The sequence below is a fragment of the Eubalaena glacialis genome, chromosome 5 (assembly GCF_028564815.1).
Source record: "Eubalaena glacialis isolate mEubGla1 chromosome 5, mEubGla1.1.hap2.+ XY, whole genome shotgun sequence".
Lineage (NCBI taxonomy): Eukaryota > Metazoa > Chordata > Mammalia > Artiodactyla > Balaenidae > Eubalaena > Eubalaena glacialis.
The window spans coordinates 44,443,537-44,466,773 of record NC_083720.1 but is presented as its reverse complement, the minus strand read 5'-3'; positions in this window follow the sequence as shown (position 1 = coordinate 44,466,773).

The window sequence follows — 23,237 nt, the reverse complement described above, 5'->3', positions numbered from 1 at the left end:
CAGACTTCTGTGCACCTATACTGGTCAGTCATCATCTGGGGCCATCCCCAGGGTGTGTAGGAAGTGGTAAACTTTACAGAAATACGCCACCCATCAGCCAAGGGCTGTTTTGCAGAAAAGAGGCCAACTAGAATGCAACAGTCCTAGAATCTTCGCATGGGTGGGCTGGTCTCAGAAAGGGCTTCTGGGCCGGGCAGCAACAGTCAGCTTCATTAAGTGACTTGTCCCATCTCAGAGCTCATGGGTGACACAGTTAGGATTTGATTCTGCATCTCCCTTGACTACAAAGCCTGGATTCTTTCTAGAACATCACATTGCTTCCCTAGAACATTAGCATTTGGAGGAAAATGTACAGTACAATAGCAACAGAGCCAAAGGAAATAGAGGAAAATGGCGACTTTATTGCTTCCCCACTAGTGTACTGCTAAGAGAACGGCCGGTTTGTCCCCCATCCCACCTGACCATTTTAGGTTTTCTTTTATCAATTCTTTAAAGTCAGCAGTATGCAATCATTACAGATGATGCCTAGGACAATTTGTTTGACATCTGTTCCCGTTATCTATTACTCCATAGCCAATCAACCCCAAACTCAGAGACTAAAGAGACAATTTATTATTATCAGTTACCCTTCTGAGAGCTCACTGGTCTGTACCAGGTGGGCTGCACTTAGGGGCACAGATGCTGGATGGGGCTGGAATCATCAGAGCTTAGGCTGGGCTAGACACTCAAGGTGGTGTACTCACATTGCTGGCTATTAGGTAGGAGCTTAGGCAGGGCTGTTGACTGGAGTGTCTTCCCGTGCAGCCTCTCCATAAGGCTTTCATAGAATGATGGCTGGGTTCCAAGAGCCAGCATCCCAGGAGAGGAGAAACATAAATTGCCAGTGCCTAGAACTGAAACACCATCACTTCTCTGTGCTATCCATCAAGGCAGCCCAGATTCAAGGGCTGGAGGCACAGACTCGACTCCTTGATGGGTAAGTAGCAGGTGCCTCCAAGGAGGGGAGAAACTGATGGTGGCCATGTTTGAAAACATCTACAGCATCCAACACAGTTCACAACCTGGTCCTTGCTTACCTTACTTTGTATCTTTAGCCACTTCCCACTTGAACCTGATTCACCATCTATCTGCCTAGACTCCTCTCATTTTCCGGAATACACTAAGTGCTCAGGTCACACGTGTCTTTGTATATGTTTTTCTCTCTTAGAATGCCATCCCCCACCCTCTTACATAACCAAAGCTATTCATTCTTATAGGCCCAGTTTGATTCTCAGGTCCCCAGAGATGCCTCCCCAACTCTGGTCAGGGTCTGTTGTCCCCTCTGAGGTCCAAGAGCGCTTGGTGCTTGCTTCTTCCTTGGTTCTTCCCTTACAAATTTTTGTTTTTGTTGTTAAACACCCTTCACTGTCCCACTAGACATTTCTAGGTCTGAGTAGTTTAATCATTTCCATCTGAATCTTTAATATCTAAACTCTATCATACATGTTGGTGGAAGAGATAGAGTTAAAAACTCCCAAGCTAGAAATCATGGAACCACTGCTTACCATGCATTTTTCCATTACATTTCAAACAGTCTGTAATTTTATGCCACAACGTAAAGTGACATTTATCCCTGTAGGTACCTAAGAAGGTAAGAGGTAGCAGAGACGGGCTTGTTCAAGTTTTTCAGAGGTCAAGTCAGCAAAAAACAAACATTTTACACAACATTGGCTTAAGCCTAACTTCTATTAAGAAACCCCATGAGATTTGTCCGGCCCAGAATAATCCTAAGGGCCACCATCTATTAAACACACACTGTGTGCCAGGCACTTGCTAGGTGCTTTGCCTGGGTGGTCTCAAACTGAGAATCCAAGGGTATGTAAGTTGGGTTTTGCTTTGTAATAATCTCCAAAGCTCAGCAGGCTTTGACCGCAAACCTTTTATTTTTCTCACTCATGGGACTGTGGGTCACCTGGGGCAACTGTACTTCAGGTCTGCCCCTCAGGTCCCTTTCTAGGACAGCGGATCCCCAGGGCATGCTCTTCTCTGCGCAGATTCTGCTCACGCCTCATCCATTGGCCAAAGCAAGTCGCAAGGACAATCCAACATAAGTGGGGTGGGGAAATATACTTTACCACTTGTAGACTGCAATGGCAACGGGTATGAGTACACAACTGAAAATACAATCTACCACTGGCAGCCTACACAAAGGTGCCTGAAAAACTTCTAATCATTTGCCAACATTTAAAAACTGATGAATTTTCTATGAAAATTTCTTGCTACTCTCAACAAATCGGATCTAACAACCATAGACTCAGACTTCTGAGTCCCTGGATGGTAACGGTTGGCTGGCACCAGGTCATGGCTACCCTGCTTAGACACTCCAGCTCGTCATCTCCACACCATTTTACTCACTCACTCTACCTGCCTGGCTTCAGTTGGCGGCTGCTCTATCCGTTACACCATACTCTCTACTCCTTAAAGCCGCATTTGGAAGTTGGCATTAGGGACCCATTTTACAGATATGAAGACTGATGCTCAGGCAAGTTAATTGACCTTGTTTATCACACAGCTCATAAGTGGTGAGGTGGGCTTTGAACTTGGGTGTCAGGGTCAAAGCCTATACTCCTTTCACCAAACCACACTGGTTTATAGGAGCCACAGTAGTGGTTACCTTCTGTCGGTTAGGTTAGGAATGGGACAAGCATGATCTCATTGAATCTTTGCAATACCTCTGTGGGTGAGGTAAGGTTATTTTCCCCCATTTTGCAGATGGAACGTAGAGCAGTTAAAAAGTTTGCCCAAGGTCACAGAGCTCACAAATGACAGCATCATGTCGCCTCGACTCTGACCCCCTTTATTAGACTTACTGTCAGGTGCACAGTCCGTCGGTGGGGTGTTTGGAGGTGTTCTCTGGCCTGGGAGAGGGGTCCTGGCAACCACCTTTCTGCCATTCACTATGTATTTCAGGGGGTGACCAAGAGTTTGCCAGAGATCAAGACTTGTCACTTACGTGGTAATGGAACAAAACAGGGAGGCCCCCTTTTAGGGCCTTGAAATCTCGAGGACATCTGACAAGGGATTTATAAATAAGTGGCCCAATCCCTTTGGGAAATTCTTTCTCTCTCCATTTCTCTTTAACCTTGAGATGAGCATTTAATGCAATAGAATAACACAACCCACAATGGTACTACATGGGGTGGGGCACGGTGAGAACAAGGCCAACAAGATCAATTATTTCCCTAAAGCAGGTTTGGCAGCATCCTTGGGAAATTCATTTTATAATGGGATACCCCCTCCATCTTCCATAAAAAAATTGCTAGGCTTTTTTTTTTTCTGATTGTTAAGCAATACATGTTCATTATAGATCGTTTGAACAAATGGGGACAAGAAAAAAATAAAGTAATCCCCCTACACTGATATAACCATTGCTGATATTCTGATACAAATCCTTCTGGTTTTTTCTTCTTGGCTCATATACATTACAATGTTGGTAATATACAGACTAGATAATTACATATCCCGCCCTTTTTTTATAATATTGTAATGAGCCACCTCATTAACTATTCTTTAAAAACATGAGTTTAATTTCGATATAATGATCCACTAATGGAATATACCATAATATATTAAACCATTTATTTATAGCTGGTCAACTCCCTTTTTACATCCATTAGAATTTCATAATCATTAATAATAAGCTGGTCAGAGGTTGATAAGAGTGTATTAAATTGAAATTCAGTTATTGGCTATTTGCCCTGTGCCCAACACCATGCTGGGCATTATAAGGGATACCTGTACCTGGTCCTACCCTCAAGGTGCTTACAGTTGGGATAGAAGACAAGTGCATAAAATGCTACCCAAGCATATGAGGCTAAGTGTATGCAAAGTGTCCGCAAACACCAGGAATAAAAGCTCCAGAAGTTTATAGGTATGGAACTCACATTCATTGAGCCCTATTATGTCATGTGCTGCACCTCATTTAATCTTCACCACAACCAGGGATGCAAGCATTTTGTGTATGAACCTCACAAACCGAAAACAACAAGGTCAAGTTTGAATCAGCACATGACTTCAAGGTCTGTTCTTTCTGTGGTGAGCCATAGGAAATCCCTGGGGAGACATAAATGCTGTGATTGCGTGTTTGTGGGAATGACTTCACGACAGAGGGGATGATGCTTGGATACGTGTACGCACATCTGAGAGTCTGGTTGCTTCTCTGACTTTGCTCTCTGGCTTCACCTCCTTTGATCCATCGCTACTGTCAAGATAGTGTCTCTGATCATTGGGAGTACTGAGGAGTTTGCGTTTTGAACAAAACCTAATGCAGCAGCACTGTTGGTGTTTATATAAAGGTGTCTTTTTGCACTTAAAGCCATTGAGCTAGAAAAGGCACTGAAAGGTTATTAAAACAATAAATTAAGGAAACTGGTGAAGCAGTTGCTATGGCCTTGCTCATTCCTGTTTTACTTTCAGTTCCTATTCATTCCAGAATTTTATACCATCCTGGACAAAGAAAAGTTTTCTTGTTTCCCAATGGCCTTCAACAAATCTCCAGAAAATACAGTCATCTTTCATTATCTGCAGATGATTGGCTCTAGAACTGCCCCTCCCAACCTTTACCCTCCCATCCCCCAACCCTCCCATACCAAAATCCACGGTGCTCAAATCCCTTGTATTAAATAGCATAGTATTTGCTGTTGACTGAAACAAGAATGCACAACATGAGAGTTGTGAGTTAAGTTTTATTGGGAGTAAAATGAGGACTATAGCCCGGGAGACAGCATTTCACATAGCTCTGAGAAACTGCTCCAAAGAGGTAGCGGGGAAGGTCAGTATATATGTGATTTTGGTGAAGGGGGAGTACATGCAATCAAGCACATATTTTTTGTAGAAGGTTTCTGCTGGTCTCACGAAGGTTACTGCTAGTCATGGGGAGCAGACGTCACCAAGGAGGATTTTAGTACTTTTCTAGATACGAGGAGATGCAAGAATTGGGCTCATAAAATCACCTCCTGAAAATATCTAACTATCTGAAGACCTGTTCTGCCAGTTTCTCCCAGAGCACAGAGTGCCTCATTCCTGATCTCCACCCTGAACTCCTTTCAGGGGGTGTTGAAGGTCAGCAGCTGCAGCGGCTCATAATTTGATCCTTGTAGAGGTAGATGGCAACTGCCAATTTATAGGTGACATTGCATATAACCTTCACACATCCTCCTGTATACTTCAAATCATTTCTAGATTACTCATAATACCTAATACAATGTAAATGCTATGTTAAGTTGTTGCCAGTGGGCAAATTCAAATTTTGCCTTTTGGAATTTTCTAGAATTTTTTTTTCAAATATTTTTGATCTGCAGTTAGTTGAATTTGCAGATGTGGAAACCGTGGCTATGGAGGGCTGACTGTGTTTATTCCTGAGTTAGGCAAACCTGTTTGGGAGGAAGTTCTTATTTGTATCTCTTTCAGAGCTGACATGCTGTATCTTGAGCTAAGTCATTCTCTCTCTTTTCATTCTTAATTTGTTAAAAGTGTTAAGTTCACTCTTTGGGGGTTTGCAAATTCTTCTGTCATGTTCTAATGAAAGTGTTAATGCTTGAAATGAAATCTGCAAAAATTCAAGAATGAGTGTAAAATTGATTTAACTCCTGAGGCCTAGCTGAAGTCGATTGTCACAAAAATGAAAATTTAAAATTGGAAACTTACATTTTGTAGAAAGAGGGAATTTTGTAAAACCTAGGCACTATCTGAGGGATCAAACACGATTTGTTGATTGTGGCAACTTGGGACCTTGCGTTGGGAAAGCTTCTGAGGAGCAGCTCACTCGGGAAGAAAGATGTGAACCACCGTTAGCAATGCCCGTCATTGTAAACGAGCGGAGCTGGAGGCTCAGATTCCTCTCATTTGCCATCTCCACTCTAAATCACAAGCATTTCAAAGGCAGAAGCCTATGGAATTCACCAAAATTGTTACCCCATGATAGGGTGAGAAACTCCATTTTCCTGAATCTGTCCCGGTTTTAACACTGAACATCCCTCTTCCTGGGAAATTCCTCAGTCCCAGGCAAATCTCCCCACACATGTAACAAAACAGACTTACGCAAAATTGTAACAGCTACTACTTACTGAGCATCTTTTTCATTCCAGGCACCTTGCACGTATTGATTCTAGTACACCCACCCTGGGGTGGGGACCCATTAATGCCATCATTTTACAGGTAGGAAAACTGAAGCAAAGAAACAGGAAAGAAGATGCCCAAGGACCTCCAGCTAACACGCAACAGAGTGGAGATCCAATCCTAGATGTGACTGACTGCACCGCCTGTGCTTTCTCTGCTACACCCATGGATATGAACTTTTTTTTTCTTTTCTTTTCTTTTTTGGCTGTGCTGCGTGGATTGCAGGATCTCAGTTCCCCAAACAGGGACTGAACTCGGGCCATGGCAGTGAAAGCCCTGAATCCCAGCCACCAGGCCACGAGGGAACTCCCTGAAATTTTATTCTAAAGAAGACCAAGATAAGTGCAATATGTGTTGACTAAGAGGAACAATCAAGCATCAGAGACTGTGAGATGCAAAAAAAATTCCCCAGGAACCAGAGTCCTGGCTGTGCAAGCCAGGGACACACCTGCCTCTCACACCATCCCTCCTTCAGTTACAGGAGAATTCCACCGGCTCACTTGAAAAAGCTACCACGCACTATTGAAGTTGGCCAATTAGAAAGTATTCAGACAAATGACATCAGGAACATACAGCATGCAGGCCAAGGATTATTCCATTTGGCCAAATGAAAACCTCCCTCCCCGTGTAACGGAGGTTAATCCAGCCTGTCTTAAGGACTCACCCGTGGTTTTGCTGAAGACAGCAGTTAGAAACATCTGTGGCTAATTTGCCCTTCAGTTCAGTTACCTCTGCAGCTGGGTTTGGGGAGTTTGCATTTGCCAAGTGCACCTTGTGAGATGCTTACAAATATTTAAAAATGAAAGTTGTTGTCTGGAGCGAGGGGAAAAACCTCCAGGGTGGGCACTTGTATAACTCAACCACTGGGTCTACCTTTCTGCCGACACCCAAGAGGGTCAGTGTTGCTTACCTCTCACTGCAGAACTCAGATAATGAGGTTACAGAATCCCCAGGCTGTATTTTTGAATGGAAAGTATTTTTTAAAAGAGACCAAATCGTCGCCATTAGCAAATTTAATCTCAGTAGTCGCTGAGACCAAACATCATTTATTCCCTCCTTTCTTTCAAATATGTGCACAAAGTTGACTCCACTTTTAAAGATCCAGACCGATTACTGTTTTATATTCCTAGGAAAGAGGTTCATGGATAACTTCGGATTTTAAAATGATGCCCAGTTTAAAATGGCTTCTAGCTGTTGCCCTAAAACAGAGGACAACTGATGTTACTGCCATCAAAAATAAATACTGGAAGGCACAGCCCAGAACATTTTTGAAAATGAAGAATAATGAGGGGAACTTGACCCCCAGAGACATCAGAGTGTAAAATGGTGTGGCATTGGTGCAGAAGCAGACAAACCAGGGGAAGGGTTCAGAAACACACCAATGTCAATGTCTCCATTTATGTTATTTTACATCTATGAGGAAAGGATGAGATTAAATAATATGTAGACAATTGGCTATGAGGGGACTTCCCTGGCGGTCCAGTGGTTGGGACTCCGCCTACCAGTGCGGGGGTGGGGGGTCGGGGGTGGGGGGTGGGGTGGTGTGGGTTCGATCCCTGGTTGGGGGAGCTGGGATGCCACGTGCCTCGCAGCCAAGGCACCAAAACCTAAAACAGAAGCAGTGTGCGGCAAATTCAATAAAGCCTTTAAAAATGGTTCACATCAAAATATCTTTAAAAAAAAAATTGGCTATGCATTTCGAAATCATTATCTTACATCCTAATCTTAGCCTGCATATAAAATTTTCAGATGAATTAGAGACTTAAACTAAGAAACAAAAGCGCTAGAAGAAAATATTGTTAGGATTGGGAGCTAAAAAACAACCTCTCTTCTCTAAACACCAAGACTAGAAACCATTGTTTTTTTAATAGACATATTTGGAAGGGAATATGCAGTTGTGGTGAAGCATCTGAACTCTGGAGAGTCAGACCTAGGTGCACACCCTGACTTTGACATATACTGGTTGGGTGACCTTGGCAAGTGACTTAACTCCTCTGATTTCCTGTTGTCTTCATCTGTAAAACAAACATGTTAATAGTACCTACTCAAAAGTTTGTGTTGAAAATTAAATGAAATATTATATGTAAAACACCTGGGACATAGTAAGAAATCAGTTGACATTATAAATTATTTGTGCTAATATTTTTATAGTAAAAACATAAAATAAGACTCAAGGACATATAAAAATTAGAAAATACAATACAGTGGAAATAAGGTCAAAGTAAGAGCTATGATAATAAGCTTAACTGATTTAAACTCCTCTGTTAAAAGGCAAAACACAAAAGAGAGACGGACACAAATAGAATCAATATTCAGTAAGTAAGAAAACATGTATAAGATAAAAATGACTCAGAATGATTACAATTAAAAGGATGGGAAATTATCAGTTATTCATATACAAAAAGAAATCAAGATAGACGTTAATTTTAGGCAAGTTAAAATTTGTGGTAAAAAATATTAAATTTTATATTGACCATGTTCCAAGCAACAAAGCATCAAAATATAAAGTAAAAGACTTCTAGAACTCACGAATTTGACTAAAGCACAATGGCAACATATTACGTTAGCTTTTCACAGATTAAACGAGAAAAAAATGGGAATGGGAACATAGAGAATGAATGTAATTAGATTGAAATAATAGGTATATATTTATCTTTAGACAGATTAATTAATGAGTATGCCACATTTTAATGTAATATATACAAAAACATTCTCAATAATAGGTCCAAAAAAAAAAACCCATTCACTAGTGCAGTAATTTGTACAGGTTGCATCCTTTGATCATAATATAATACAAAAGTGTTTAACAGAAACTTAGACAAATATTCTCACCACTTAAAATTTTTTAAAGTTCTCCTAAATAAGTGTTGGGTCAAAGAAAAATATAGATAATATGTACGTGCTATTTTGAAATAAGGATATTGAAACCATTGCTCATAAAACAAATGGATTTTTTTTTCCTTTCCATTCTCTGGTTATTGCTGTGATTTCTGTACACTGATGTCTTAATTTGACAACTTTACTGAATTTTCTCATTAATTCTAATAGTTTCTCATTCCATTCTCTTGTGCTTTTTAAAGGATATAATCAATTTGTCTGTAAATATTAATAATGTTACTCCTCCTTTCCAATAGATATCTTTGTTTTCATTTCTTTGCTTAATGCACTAGATAAAATTTAAACTATGTTAAATAGTGATGGTGGTAACAGGCATTTTTGTATTACTCCTGGTTTCAGTGAAATTGATTCTAGTGTGCTTCTTCATTCACTATGATGCTATCAATTCTATAATATGTAAAGAAAACAAACTTTTAAGATTTTCTAAAATTTTTTATTTAATCACTGGTGGAAGTTAAATTTAGCAAATGCCATTTCGTCAACTCAGTATATCATCAAGTGTACTTTTATTTTTGTGCTATTAACAAGATATATTTTATTGATTTTTTTCCTAACTTTGCTAGGTTAAACTCTACTTGGTCATGGTAAGTTATTCTCTTAATATGCTGTTACATTATATTTGTTATTATTTCATTTATGCTGAATACATCTGTTTTCTGAGTGGAACTGGGCTATTGCTTTCCTCCTCCGTTCTGTTCTGGGCTATTATGCTATCAGAATTGTACTATCTGTGTAGAATGAACTTGAAAGTGTCCTGTCCTTTCCGGGTTCTGTAATAGTTTATATAGTTTCGGTATAACCATATGACCCCATAGTGCTCTTGAAGGCACTATTATGATTTTTCTTCAGAGATGTGAGTCCATTTCAAATTGATATAAAAATTACTTAATTTCTGTTGTTATTTTAAGTATTTTCTATTTTGTTTTTCTTATCTTTATTTAACTGTGCTTTGGGGATTCACTGAGTTGAAGCTTGACTTTTTAATTTTCATTCTTTGTTGCTTAATAATAATACAATTCTAAACTAAGAATGTCCTCTAGTTACAGTGTTTGAGGGTCCCTAAAATTTTTATAAGGATTTACACTCTCACCATTATTCTTACTATCATTTTTATTCAGCATTTTAAAATTTGCGCCTATGTTAAAATGAGGATAATTGGAAATTAAATGAATCAATACAAGTGAAACAAAATACTTGGAAAGGTATCAGGCACATAATAAGTATACAATAAATTTAGCCATTCTTAAAGTTTTAGCTAATCAAACAATATGACACCTCAGTTCCATTGAAATTCAACAGGATCCAATCCCAGAAGTTATTTATTTATTTATTTATTTATTTATTTATTTATTTATTTATTATTTATTGGGCCACCGCTTGTGGGATCTCACTTCCCTGACCAGGGACTGAACCCAGACCATGGCAGTGAAAGGCTGGAATCCTAAACACTAGGCCACCAGGAAACTCCCAGCCCAGGAGCTATTTATTAAGTGACCAGATCAAGTATTCATGAAAGCATATGTTTCCATGGGTGATACATGCTGTGTATATGCCCATTCATAATGAAATAGAAAATAATAGGTGTACCTATTAGGAAAAATACAGAATTACCATTTTCTTTAACAACAGGTTTGCTGAGATATAATTCACATAGCATACAATTCAGGTTTTTAGTACATTCACAGAACTGTGCAATCATAATCAATTTTAGAACATTTTCATCACACTCTCCAAAACCCCATATCCATTAGCAATCACTCCTCATTTCCCCCAACCACCCCACTACCAGCTGTAGGCCATCACTAATCCACTTTCTGTCTCTATAAATTTGCCTATTGTGGACATTTCATATAAATGGAGTCATGTGTAATACATGGTCTTTTGTGACTGGCTTCTTTCACATAGTGTGCTTTCAAGGTTCATTCACATCATAGCATTGTATCAGTATTTCATTCCTTTTTGTAGTCAACTAATATTCCATTTTGTGGATATACGTATTATTAAATCATGCATTAATTAACAAACATTTGGATTGTTTCCATGTTTGGCTATTGTAAATAATGCTGCTTTAACCATATATTTGCAAGTTTTTTGTGTGGATATACATTTTAATTTCTCTTGGGTATATACTTATGAATGGAATTAATGGGTCATATGGTAACTCTGTTTAATCTTTAAGGAATTTCCAAACTGTTTTCCAAAGTGGCCACACAATTTTACATTCCCACTAGCAGTGTATGACAGTTCCAACTTCTCCACATCCTCACCAACACTTGTTATTATCTATCTTTTTGATTATAGCCATCTTTGCCAGTGTAAAGTGTTATCTCATTGTGGTTTCAATTTGCATTTCTCTGATGGCTAATGATATTGAGCTATTCTTGTGCTTATGATCATATGTAGGAATTATTATCTAGTCCAAGGTCACAAAGACTTATCCCTATGTTTTTTCCTAAGAGTTTTGTAGTTCTAGCACTTACATTTAGGTCTTTGGTTCATTTTGAGTTAACTTCTGTATATGGCGTGAGGTAGGGGTCCAACTTCATTCTTTTACATGTGGATATCCAGTTGTCCCAGAACCATTCGTTAAAGACACTGTTCTTTTCCTCATTAAATTATCTTGGCATCCTTGTTTAAAATCAATCGGCCATAAATGTGAGAGGTATTTGTTTTTGTTTTGTTTTATTTTCTGAGCTCAATTCTATTCCACTGATCTGTATATTTATCTTTCTGCCAGCACCCTTCACACTGTTTTGTAGTTTTGTAGTAAGTTTTGAAATCAGGAAATGTGAACCCTCCAACTTTGTTGTTCTTTTATACAACTGTTTTGACTATTCTAGGTCCTTTGCATTTTCACATGCCAGTTTCTGCAAAGAAAGCAGCTGGAATTTTGATGGGGATTGTGTTGAGTCTGTAGATCAACTTGGAGAGAATTGCCATGTTAACAATATTATCAATTTTTTTGCTGGTGAAAATCCAGAGCAATCAACTGAGAGCATCTTCAACAGATCACTAAGTTGACCAGGTACATTATAAATATAAAAATTAATACCTTTCATATATGTCAAAAAATAAATAGAATGAACAAAAGTAAAAATACATATAAAATACCTAGGAGTAATCTTAATTTTAGTACAAAATCTATATGAGAAAATAATAAAACTCTCCTAAGGTATAGAAAAAGAACACAGAGCAATGGAGGAATCTCTTATACACAAAGAGAGACATACCTGGGTTTAAGTCCTGACTCTGCTTCTAATCAGCTATGTGATTTTGGGAAAGACATCTAATTTCTCTAGGGTTTATTTGTCAAATGAGTCCCATAATAGTACCTATCCCATAAGATTATTTTGAGAATCCAATGCAATAATATATATGCAGCACTTTTGAGACATCAAAAATACACATTAAACACAAAATACTATTAAGATTATGTTTATACAAAGATTTAAGTTCCTCTCAAATTAACATAAATATTCAATCAAAATCCCAAAATAATTTTTTGTGATAAACATCATTCTCAATTTCTTTAAGAAATACATACAGAGTGAAGTAAGTCAGAAAGAGAAAAACAAATATCGTATACTAACCATATATATGGAACCTAGAAAAATGGTACAGATGAACCGGTTTGCAGTGCAGAAATAGAGACACAGATGTAGAGAACAAACGTATGGACACCAAGGGGGGAAAGCAGGGGGTGGGGGTGTGTGTGTGTGTGTGTGTGATGAATTGGGAGATTGGGATTGACATGTATACACCAATATGTATAAAATAGATAACTAACAAGAACTTGCTGTATAAAAAAAAAAATTAAATAAAATTCAAAAAAAAAGAAAGAGAAAAACAAATATCATATATTAATGCATATATATGGAATCTAGAAAAATGGTACCGATGAACCTATTTGCAGGGCAGGAAAAGAGATGCGGATGTAGAGAACGGACCTGTGGACACTGTGGGAGAAGGGGAGGGTGGGACGAATTTAGAGAGTAGCATTGACATATATACACTACCATGTGTAAAATAGATAGCTAGTGGGAAGCTGCTGTATAGCACAGGGACCTCAGCTCGGTGCTCTGTGATGACCTAGAGGGGTGAGACGGGAGGGAGGCTCAAGAGGGAAGGGGTATATGTATACATACAGCTGATTCACTTTGTTGTACAGCAGAAACTAACATACTGTAAAGCAATTATACTCCAATAAAAAAATTAAAAAAAAAAAAGAAATACAATCAGGCACAATTGCTAAAAACCTTTTTTAAATAAGAGCAATTGGTGAAGAGAGATTTTTTCCTATTTAAATGCATTATAAACATCAATAATTCATAAAACATTATAATTACAACAATCAACAGATTGTTAAACCAGAATAGATAGCTTAGAATCAAACTCTAGTATATTTAAGGATTTCATTAATGACATAAATGACATCACAAATCCATAGGCAAAGAAAAATTATTTGATAAATGATATTTGCACAATTAGCTAACTATGGAAGCAGGACATGATTGCATATACTCAGCACTCAAAGAGAAAAAATTAAATTCCCAAATGGAACAGGGAGCTAAATGTGTAAAACAAAAACATAAAATAAGAAAAAAGATAGCTGTATTTGTCTGATCTGACACTATAGACTGACTTTCCAAGTGTAAAAGCAATAGAGAAAATTTTATGGAGAAAATCATCTGATTTTCTACTGTAAAAATTTAAAACATCTTCATAACATGAAAATCAAAAGGAAATCAACTGGGAGAATTAAGAATCATCAATCTACTAGGCAAATGGTTGCTATTGTTGTTAAAATAAAAGCATTTATGAATTGGAAAATGATAAAACTTTAAGAGAAAAAGAGACAAAGGATAGGATAAAGTTTATCAAACTATGAATCATTAATAAACATATGACAAATGTTCAACCCACTGGTAATCAAAGAAACATGAATTCTAACTACAGCGATCTCCCCGTGTCTTAGACTTCAAGTGCAATCACCTAATTAGACTCAAACTCCCAGTTTTACAGCCTGAGGAATTCCAGTGCACTCCCCACCATTTCCGTGAGCCGTAAGCATCCCTGTGTCATGGCTCAGCGCAGTCTTTCTGCATCTGCATCTGCATCTGCTCCGTCTCTCACCCTGTAACCGGCTTGAATTGTCTTCTAGTCTTGCAGCATCCCCCTTTCTTCTAGTAACAATGGTCTATTACCGTTACTTCTTAATTGGGTGAAATATTGGTAGGACTGCATATCAAGGTGCTCTGCTCTCCTCTAGCCAAGGATGTGGCTTGCAATCCATACAGATCATTCAGAATATTGCATCCAGTGAATCAATTTGAGGGAGAAAGAAAATAAGTAAATAATCTTAGGTGGCGATGGGGGCCACCAAGAACACAAAACAAGAGAGTGGGCTAGAACCTACCTTCAGCTTCCCTAGGTATGGGGCCAAGGTCACATTAGGACAGGCTTGCCCTGGGTGACCTCTACAATAAAAATATGAATGGCTCCTCAGTTCCATTGAAGTCCAGCAGGACCCAATTCTAGGAGAAATTCATGAAGTGACAAAGTCCAGTGCTCGTGAAAGTTGATGCTCCCTTGTATGATAAATGCATTACCTCTGGCCATGAGTTTTGCATTCAAATGCTCAAGAAAATGTTTACAAGGGTAGCTTCTTCCCTTCCAACTCTATTCTGAAACTGGCCCTCATAATTTGTTGTAAAAATTCAGATTGGACCTAACACAATCTTTATTTTTGTTGTATTGTTCAGAGAGGAATGATTGTCTCTTTTGAGTATTAATCTTCTGTTGTTTCCATGGATACCTGATTCACTTAGAAATGAAGCAGGGGGAAATAAGGGACTCAGAAGCCAGAGAACCTATATTTGGTTCCTCATGGATGGAAAATCTGAGGCTCAGGGAGGGGAAGTTGTAAACCCCATTTCAGTGGGCATGAACTGGTTAAACAATAAAACTCCAGCTCCTGTGTTTGGGAAAGAGGGAAACATGTTTAATCATTTTGAGAGCCGACATAATAACATCTGCATTTCTGATCAAAGGAAGAATCCATTTTCAGAGCACACCCCAATCAAAGGGATGTTCTCATTGCCAAGAGGAGTGGAATATAAACCCACTGCCAACCAGACTCCAAAGGAAAAAAGGCAGCTATAGACGCTCTAGGAGATGGGCAGGTGCATGTGAAAGCACAGGGCACCCCTTCCTGGGACAATGCCTTTTCAGAAATATTTTCCACTAAGTGCCTGTATTTAAAGTCTTATTTTTGAACAATAGTATGCAGAAAACAAGATTTTGCTCTGCAATCCCATATTATGTCAGTAATCAAGGAAAAGCACACACCCTGGCAACTGACCTCAGGCAGAAGCTCAGGGGACAAACTGGTGAGAACCAGGAGAACCTGAGTAAAGAGGAACTGGGACCAGAACAAATGCAGACAGTTCTTTTATTCACAATTGGCCCAGTTCCTTATATTAAAAAAGTAGAAAACTCATATCAAAATCCCTTTGCATTTTGCTGTGTATTCTGAATATCCTGATGGTTAAGGCAAAGAGAGAATTATGAATGATGATTCTTATATGTTGGAGTGGGAGGGGTCCCAATCCATAAAAGGAACCACGTTTCTGACCAAGTTTGGAGTCAATTTAGAGTTGGATATGGGTTACATTATATGGATATCAACCGATTACCTCATTATGGACAATGCTGATGTAGAGAATAAGGCTTACATCTGCAGGCATGCAGCCTTCATAGACTAAATTAGGGAGATATAGCCAGCCAGTCAGAGGTGGCCCTGCAGCCCAGAGGGCTTCCTGGAAAAACCTGCTTTACCACACGATAGCACACCAAGCTAGCAGAATGTGTGCTTCCTTCACAAGAGCAAGGAGAGGGGAGAAGTCTGCATCTAGTTTCTCTTCTCAAAACCATCCATCCAGGAAGACACTCCACTGCCCAGGCAGGAGGGTTGAGAGAAGTCAAGAGCATTAACCTAGTGGATTTCCTTCCACAAGGAGTGGGACAGACAAATCCACTACCCCCCACTCCAACATTAGGGTCCAAAGATTAAAAAAAGAGTTTCTTAGGAAAGCCAGTTTTCTTTTCACTAAGACTTGCATTCCCAATACCATGATCTGAACTTCCTTTTCAAAGCACACCTTCTATGTCCTTCAACACCAGTACCCTCATGCTGATAACAACAACCAAAATGATCCCAGAGATTCATTCAGAGAATTTGAATGGTTACTCCCCACAGAAGAGGGAATATGTCTTTTAATACAGGACTGTGTTGGTTACAAAGGAATGAACTACTAATAGTGAAGTTTGGAAGGTCACGGTATTGGGGAGGGCTAGAGAAGAAGGAGAAAACCTCAAAACCCATGTTGTATTCTGCCCTTTGAGTTCAGCTATGAGATTCCAATTCTTCATATTCGTGAGCTAAGAATAAGAACTTAACTTCCATGTATTGAGTGCATGCTCTTCTCCAGGCTCCATTATAATAGTCCTCGCCCTCTTCTTATAAAAGTCACCTAAGACATTGACCCAGGAAAGTAGTCCTTGTGACAGCATCACAGCAGGAGATATAGGTCATGGGACAGACTTTAATTTTCCAAAGTCCAGGTTCTTTGTAATAGGTGACATGTAGATCTCCAGAAAGGTTTGGGGAGCAATGTGTGTTGAACGCTTAAAGTTTCAAATTCTCTCCAACATTTTCTTCATCTGTGGACACCTTGCTAACCAAATACCGGTAACCATGAAAATTGCTCCTAGGCCAAATTACCTGTCAAGAAGATGGTGACTGTGTTTTAAGTCAAATTCAACTCAACAATTCATTTCGAAAATTGTTTTTGAAATTGCTGTTATGTGCAGGGCCTTGAAAAAAGTGGGTCTCAGGATTTCAGAGACATCCTTAAACCACCCCCAGCTACTGTTCAACAGAAGGCAGGCTGAAGGCTATGATATTAGAGAAGCGAGTAGGTGTGCTATGGAAACACAAGGGGAAAGAAGTATTTATTCTACCTGGAGAAGAGATGAGTTTTGAATGAAGCCTTGAGGTAAGGTCAGGAATTGAATAGAATTGAGGTTGTGGTTCATCTTGTACCTAAGTGCATGGCTGGTGAAGACAGGTTAATTTAAAAAGAGAGCATTAAACTTCTGGGGGTGTGCCACTTTCTTTTCTATACTCTATGATCTAATCCTGCCTGGAACTTCTAAGCACAAGGGTCAGTAAGGAGCCTAAACTACCAACTGTCTTTTTCTGACTTCTCTATGGTGATTGCTCGAGATACTACATCACATTTTCCAGTCACATCCAACACATGGGCTAGAGGCAGGGCGAGAAGCCTGGATCAGAATTTCTCTAGGTCAAGGATTTATCTCCTAAGGTCACTAAGCTCCAGACTCTGAACTGGTCAATAAGGGTGAAATTCCTTTGAGACCCAAGGTCATGCACAGGTGACCTTTGGAAATGGAGGTTTATTGCAAGAAATTGGGTACAGCACAGAAAGCCCCACCTTCACACGGTTAACTCATATGCATAGCTCATTTCTTGGTTCATACCACACTTTGTCCAGAAGCTTCCCTATCACCCCCAGACCAATTTTGTTCCCCTTCCCTATGCTTTCATATCACTCAGAGCTTACTTCCATCCCAGAATGTACATTCTGCTTTGCAGTTGTCTTTTTACACTCTTCCTCCCTGTCTGGTAGGGAGCATGCTCTGTGGTGGTAAAGACTATTTCATGGTTGGTCATATGCCTAGTGTCTAGCAAAGCGATTGTCCATATTAGACATTTTAATGAACACATGAGTGAAAGAATAAGTCAACCATACAATACAGTTCTAGCAACTTTGACACTGGAGTCTGCAGTAGAGTCAACAGAAAACCAAGGAAGAAATTTATCACTGTTTCAGAAAGAAATCTTGAATGAGGTACCTTCTCTAATTCATCTCAAATTTATATTTCTTCAAAGTAGGTCCGTTGATGTGGCCACCTCTCAGCATGGAGCACCCCTGCTAGCTAGAGTTCACCCCACGTCACCCTGGAGGTGGCTGGTCAACCCACAGCCGATCTTTAGGTCAGTCACTTTTCACTTATGTGTTAATGCATTGTCCACAGCTAGAGTTTGGGCGACAGATCACAAGTCTTAGCAGTTTATCCAAAAGACAAATGTTTAGAAGCGGTTTCCTCAGCAAGGTCCAGTGAATGCAGAACGTTTAAAGACTTTACCGTCAGCTTATCCCAACTAGACTCAAAAGTAGCTTCCAACCGGCTGCATGGACACAGGACACAAACTGAAACACACACACAGAAGCATGACAAGTTTCAAGCCTTTAGGGGCTGCAGGGATTCCTTAAGCTGGAGCCTTCAGTGGGCTCCAATGGAGATGGCTGGAGTGACCATCCAGGACAGTAGGGCTCCTGCAAGACTGGAGAACCAAAATCAGAGTGACTCAGTGAGAAAGTGTATCTCTGCAACAATTTTTTCCTGTAAACAACGGAATGCACATTGTTTTCCCTTAGAGAAAAGCGTGGCCTGGACAACATTGCCATCCAGGCTGTAATTTTCAGGATTTTAAAAAGCTAATAATCATTCTGTATTAGATTTGCATAAGCACACTTAAAGGGTCTTCCTTATTAAACTTTTAAGATTAGCATTAGCATTTTAATTTCTGAAAGATTTATTACATGATATTATGCCTCCCTTATCAGTAAACAAATACAAACAGAAATGGAAACACTCCTCTATTTGAGATTCACCACGTTTGATGTGAACAACAACAGAAAACCTCAATAGAGAGGAGCCACCATTTCTAAGCAGTTTCAAGATGCCCCCGCTTCCCTGTCTGAAAGTTATTACTTGGCTCTGAGGCATTCTGGGAGAATTTGTCAATGGGCCCCCTTGTTTGAGCCCTGATCAGGAGCTCAGCTCGTGGGCCCAGGTAAATCTCACCCTCAGGTATAAACAATGCTGGGACCAGTATTTGCAGTCCCACGAAGACTAGCAGATGAAAAAGCTGCAAATAATTGGCCAGGGACATTGTATGAGGGTCTTTTACAAGAAAGAATATCCAAGGCCTCTGTCCAGGACTTTGCTCCTCCAGGAGGACTTCCTGGGCCAAAATCCACAGTGGTCTCTCTCCAGGGAACTTTGATGATCTTTATTACACACAGTTAAATGCTCACTGAACCACAGACAGTCAGAGCTGGAGAGGATCTCAGGACATCTATCTAGACCATGGTCCCCATATCACTGCCCACAGGCAACGTGACCTGCAGATGTACTTTGTTTGGATGCATAATGATTTGGAAAATATTTAATCAGTCAGCAGCACTTAGAACTAGAAAAAATTTTCATTTAAAAAAAAAATATGGACTTCTTGATTGTCTTGAAAAATAAGAAGCTCTTACAATGCCAGGCATTTTGGTTATTAAACTACAGGCTCTCTGCTCCAAGCTCATCCTGTCATAATCTGGTTTATGACACTGGCACTGGGGCTCTGCAAACATTTCTCTTTTGCCAGCTGGTTCCCTGTTGGCTCTGCCAATAATAGGCATTAGAGAAAGAGAGAGAGTCTGGAAGGCTGGACACATACATCCCTGGCCCTTCCTCTTCCTGTCATTGTCACCCCAGCAACAGTTTCTTACCCTGGCAGGGCAGGATTTTCCAGTCCATGGTTTTTCCAGGCCCTCCAAACCAGGGTAGTTGGACCCCTCACTGAGATTCAAGCTCCAGCCAGCCCACATCCCCCTCCTTGGAGGTCTGGGTCCCAACGCCATGGAGCCCCTGCTCCTAGCTTCTAGATTAGTGCTGTCCAAGAGAAGGATAACAAGAGCCACAAATGTGAGTCACACATGTGATTTTAAATTTTCTAGTCACTACTTTAAAAATGATAAAAATAAACAGGAGCAATTAATTTTAGTAATTAGTATGACTCATCTAAATTTATCCAAAATATTATCTCAATATATAATCAATATTATTATTATTTTTACATACGGTGACTTTGAATCCAGGATGTATTGATATTTTACACTTAGAGCATTTCACAATTCAGACTGGCTACATTTCAAGCCCTCAAAAGCCAAATGGAGCCAGTGGCTATCATATTGGATATCACCGCCCTAGGCTCTACAAACCCTGTTCTCTCTCTCCAGTGCTGCAGTAGAGCAGCTTCCTGCAATTATTAGCTCAGCATTGTCTCAGCGTGCTCCTTAGGCCTTTTCAACCCCCTAGTCTCTGTTTAACCATTCCTTATAATTCTCCACATTAAAATAAATAATGTATTTCAGGTTTCCTGATAGATCCTGACCAATGCAGTACTTGAACGAACAATTGCTGAGTAGCAGCTGCCCTCACTGGTGAGTCCAGGACTCACCCTTTTATCCCAGAGCCACCCCCTCCCCAATTGTGAGGTTGAATAGCAAATGGGTTGTTATTTATCATTCCTCTGTTGGTAGAATTATGAAGAAAATGATGTTTCCAACAAATAGTCTCGCTTCCAAAATTTGGAAAATAAATGAAGGAACTAAGTTTATGTGTCAAGTAAAATGTGAGTGGTCCCTTTCCCCCCAGGAAGTAAAGATTCTTCCTATAGATTTAATCTGTAAACGATAGCAATGTTCCTTTCCCAGTACCTTCACTCAAACACACTGTTTTCCTGGGCCCTCTGGGCATTTGGGCCTGCAGTCCCAGTTCCAGGCTATTCTGGTTATGAGCTCTCAGAGGATGGATTATACCTCCCGGGGACAGCCAGGGACTTCCTGACTGATGATGAACCTGACGGTTGATCATGTCACAGGTGAAGCTGAGGATGAGGAATGGTAACTATGATGATGGTTGAGAATTTACAAAGTGCCTTTGCATTAATTATCTCATTAGTCAGATATGTGCCCATTGCTTTCCTACAGCCTTGCTTCTCACTCCACAGCCCAGCCTACAAGACTCCTGGCCTTTGCAACGTAGGCTGCCCCAGTGCAGTAGTTGGGAGTGAGGACTCTGAAACCAGAAAACCTGGGTTGGAATTCTGGTCTAACTTTCTAGGGACAAGTTCCTTAACTTCATCTTTGTGCCTTGACAGCCACATCTAAAAATCAGGGATAATAACGGTGTTGACCTCATTGTGTTGGTGTGAGAATTCAATGTGTTAAAGCATGCTCACAACAGTACCACTGTGCTTGGCATATAGTAAATGTTCAATAAATATTTGGCGGTAGCAACCACAACAGCACCACTTTCTGGCCGATTAGACGAGTACGTAGAGATTAAGAATATGAATTTGAATTCAGACAAAGCAGTGTGCAAATCTTCGCTCCTCCACTTACCAGCGGTGTTGCCTTCAGCAAACTGCTTAACCTCTCTAAGTCTCAGTTTTCTCACCTATAAAATCGTAATATATGCCTTCAACGGTTTTGTGGATAATAAAATGAACTAATACATGATGCATACTATTGGGTATAAGATACGGGCTAAAAAGAATGCATGTTATCTAAACAAGACGAAAAGACAACCCTCAGAATGGGAGAAAATATTTGCAAATGAAGCAACTGACAAAGGATTAATCTCCAAAATTTACAAGCAGCTCATGCAGCTCAATATCAAAAAAAACAAACACCCCAATACAAAAATGGGCAGAAGACCTAAATAGACGTTTCTCCGAAGAAGATATACAGATTGCCAACAAACACATGAAAGAATGCTCAACATCATTAATCATTAGAGAAATGCAAATCAAAACTACAATGAGGTATCATCTCACACCAGTCAGAATGGCCATCATCAAAAGATCTACAAACAATAAATGCTGGAGAGGTGTGGAGAAAAGGGAACCCTCTTGCACTGTTGGTGGGAATGTAAATTGATACAGCCACTATGGAGAACAGTATGGATGTTCCTTAAAAAACTAAAAATAGAACTACCATACGACCCAGCAATCCCACTACTGGGCATATACCCTGAGAAAACCATAATTCAAAAAGGGGCATGTACCAAAATGTTCATTACAGCTCTATTTACAATAGCCAGGACATGTAAGCAACCTAAGTGTCCATAAACAGATGAATGGATAAAGATGTGGCACATATATACCACATATATATGTGGGTAGATGGATGGAATATTACTCAGCTATAAAAAGAAACAAAATTGAGTTATTTGTATTGAGGTGGATGGACCTAGAGTCTGTCATACAGAGTGAAGTAAGTCAGAAAGAGAAAAACAAATACCGTATGCTAACACATATATATGGAATCTAAAAAAAAAAAAAAATGGTCATGAAGAACCTAGGGGCAAGACAGGAATAAAGACGCAGACCTACTAGAGAATGGACTTGATGATACGGGGAGGGGGAAGGGTAAGCTGGGACAAAGTGAGAGAGTGTCATGGACATATATACACTACCAAACGTAAAATAGATAGCTAGTGGGAAGCAGCCGCATAGCACAGGGAGATCAGCTCGGTGCTTTGTGACCACCTAGAGGGGTGGGATAGGGAGGGTGGGAGGGAGGGAGACGCAAGAAGGAAGAGATATGGGGACATATGTATATATATAACTGATTCACTTTGTTATAAAGCAGAAACTAACACACCATTGTAAAGCAATTATACTCTAATAAAGATGTTAAAAAAAAAAAAGAATGCATGTTATCATCATCATCTGTACTACCATTATCATTATCATCATTATCTTTCCTCCTGGTAAAATATAAGCATGGAAAAATACTTTATCTCTTTAGATTTACCGTATTCAAGGTCAAGGGAACCTACACAAATTAGTGAGGTGTTCCCATTAACCATGAAGCATCACCCACTTTACTCAACCTCTCTTCATAAGTAAATTAAGAGATATGAACTAAAATTCTCAAGATCTCTCCAGCTTTAAAATGTTTTATTGTCAAGTCTATAAACATTTCCATGAATAGGTTTTCCTGGTAAACATCAGATGTCCAGGGAGCCTCTGGGACAGAATACAGAAAGAGTAATTTTGGGATGGTAGAAAAAGGAAAGAAGAAATTATTAAAATATGGATTGATGCTTGGAAGGGTAGATGGATGGATGGAGATAGATACATACATACATACACACATAAATATATACATACATACATAGATTACCAAACAGATGACTAAATGCAGCAGGTTCAAAGTTTCATCTGGTGCAACAGAATCCTGGGAGAAAGATTC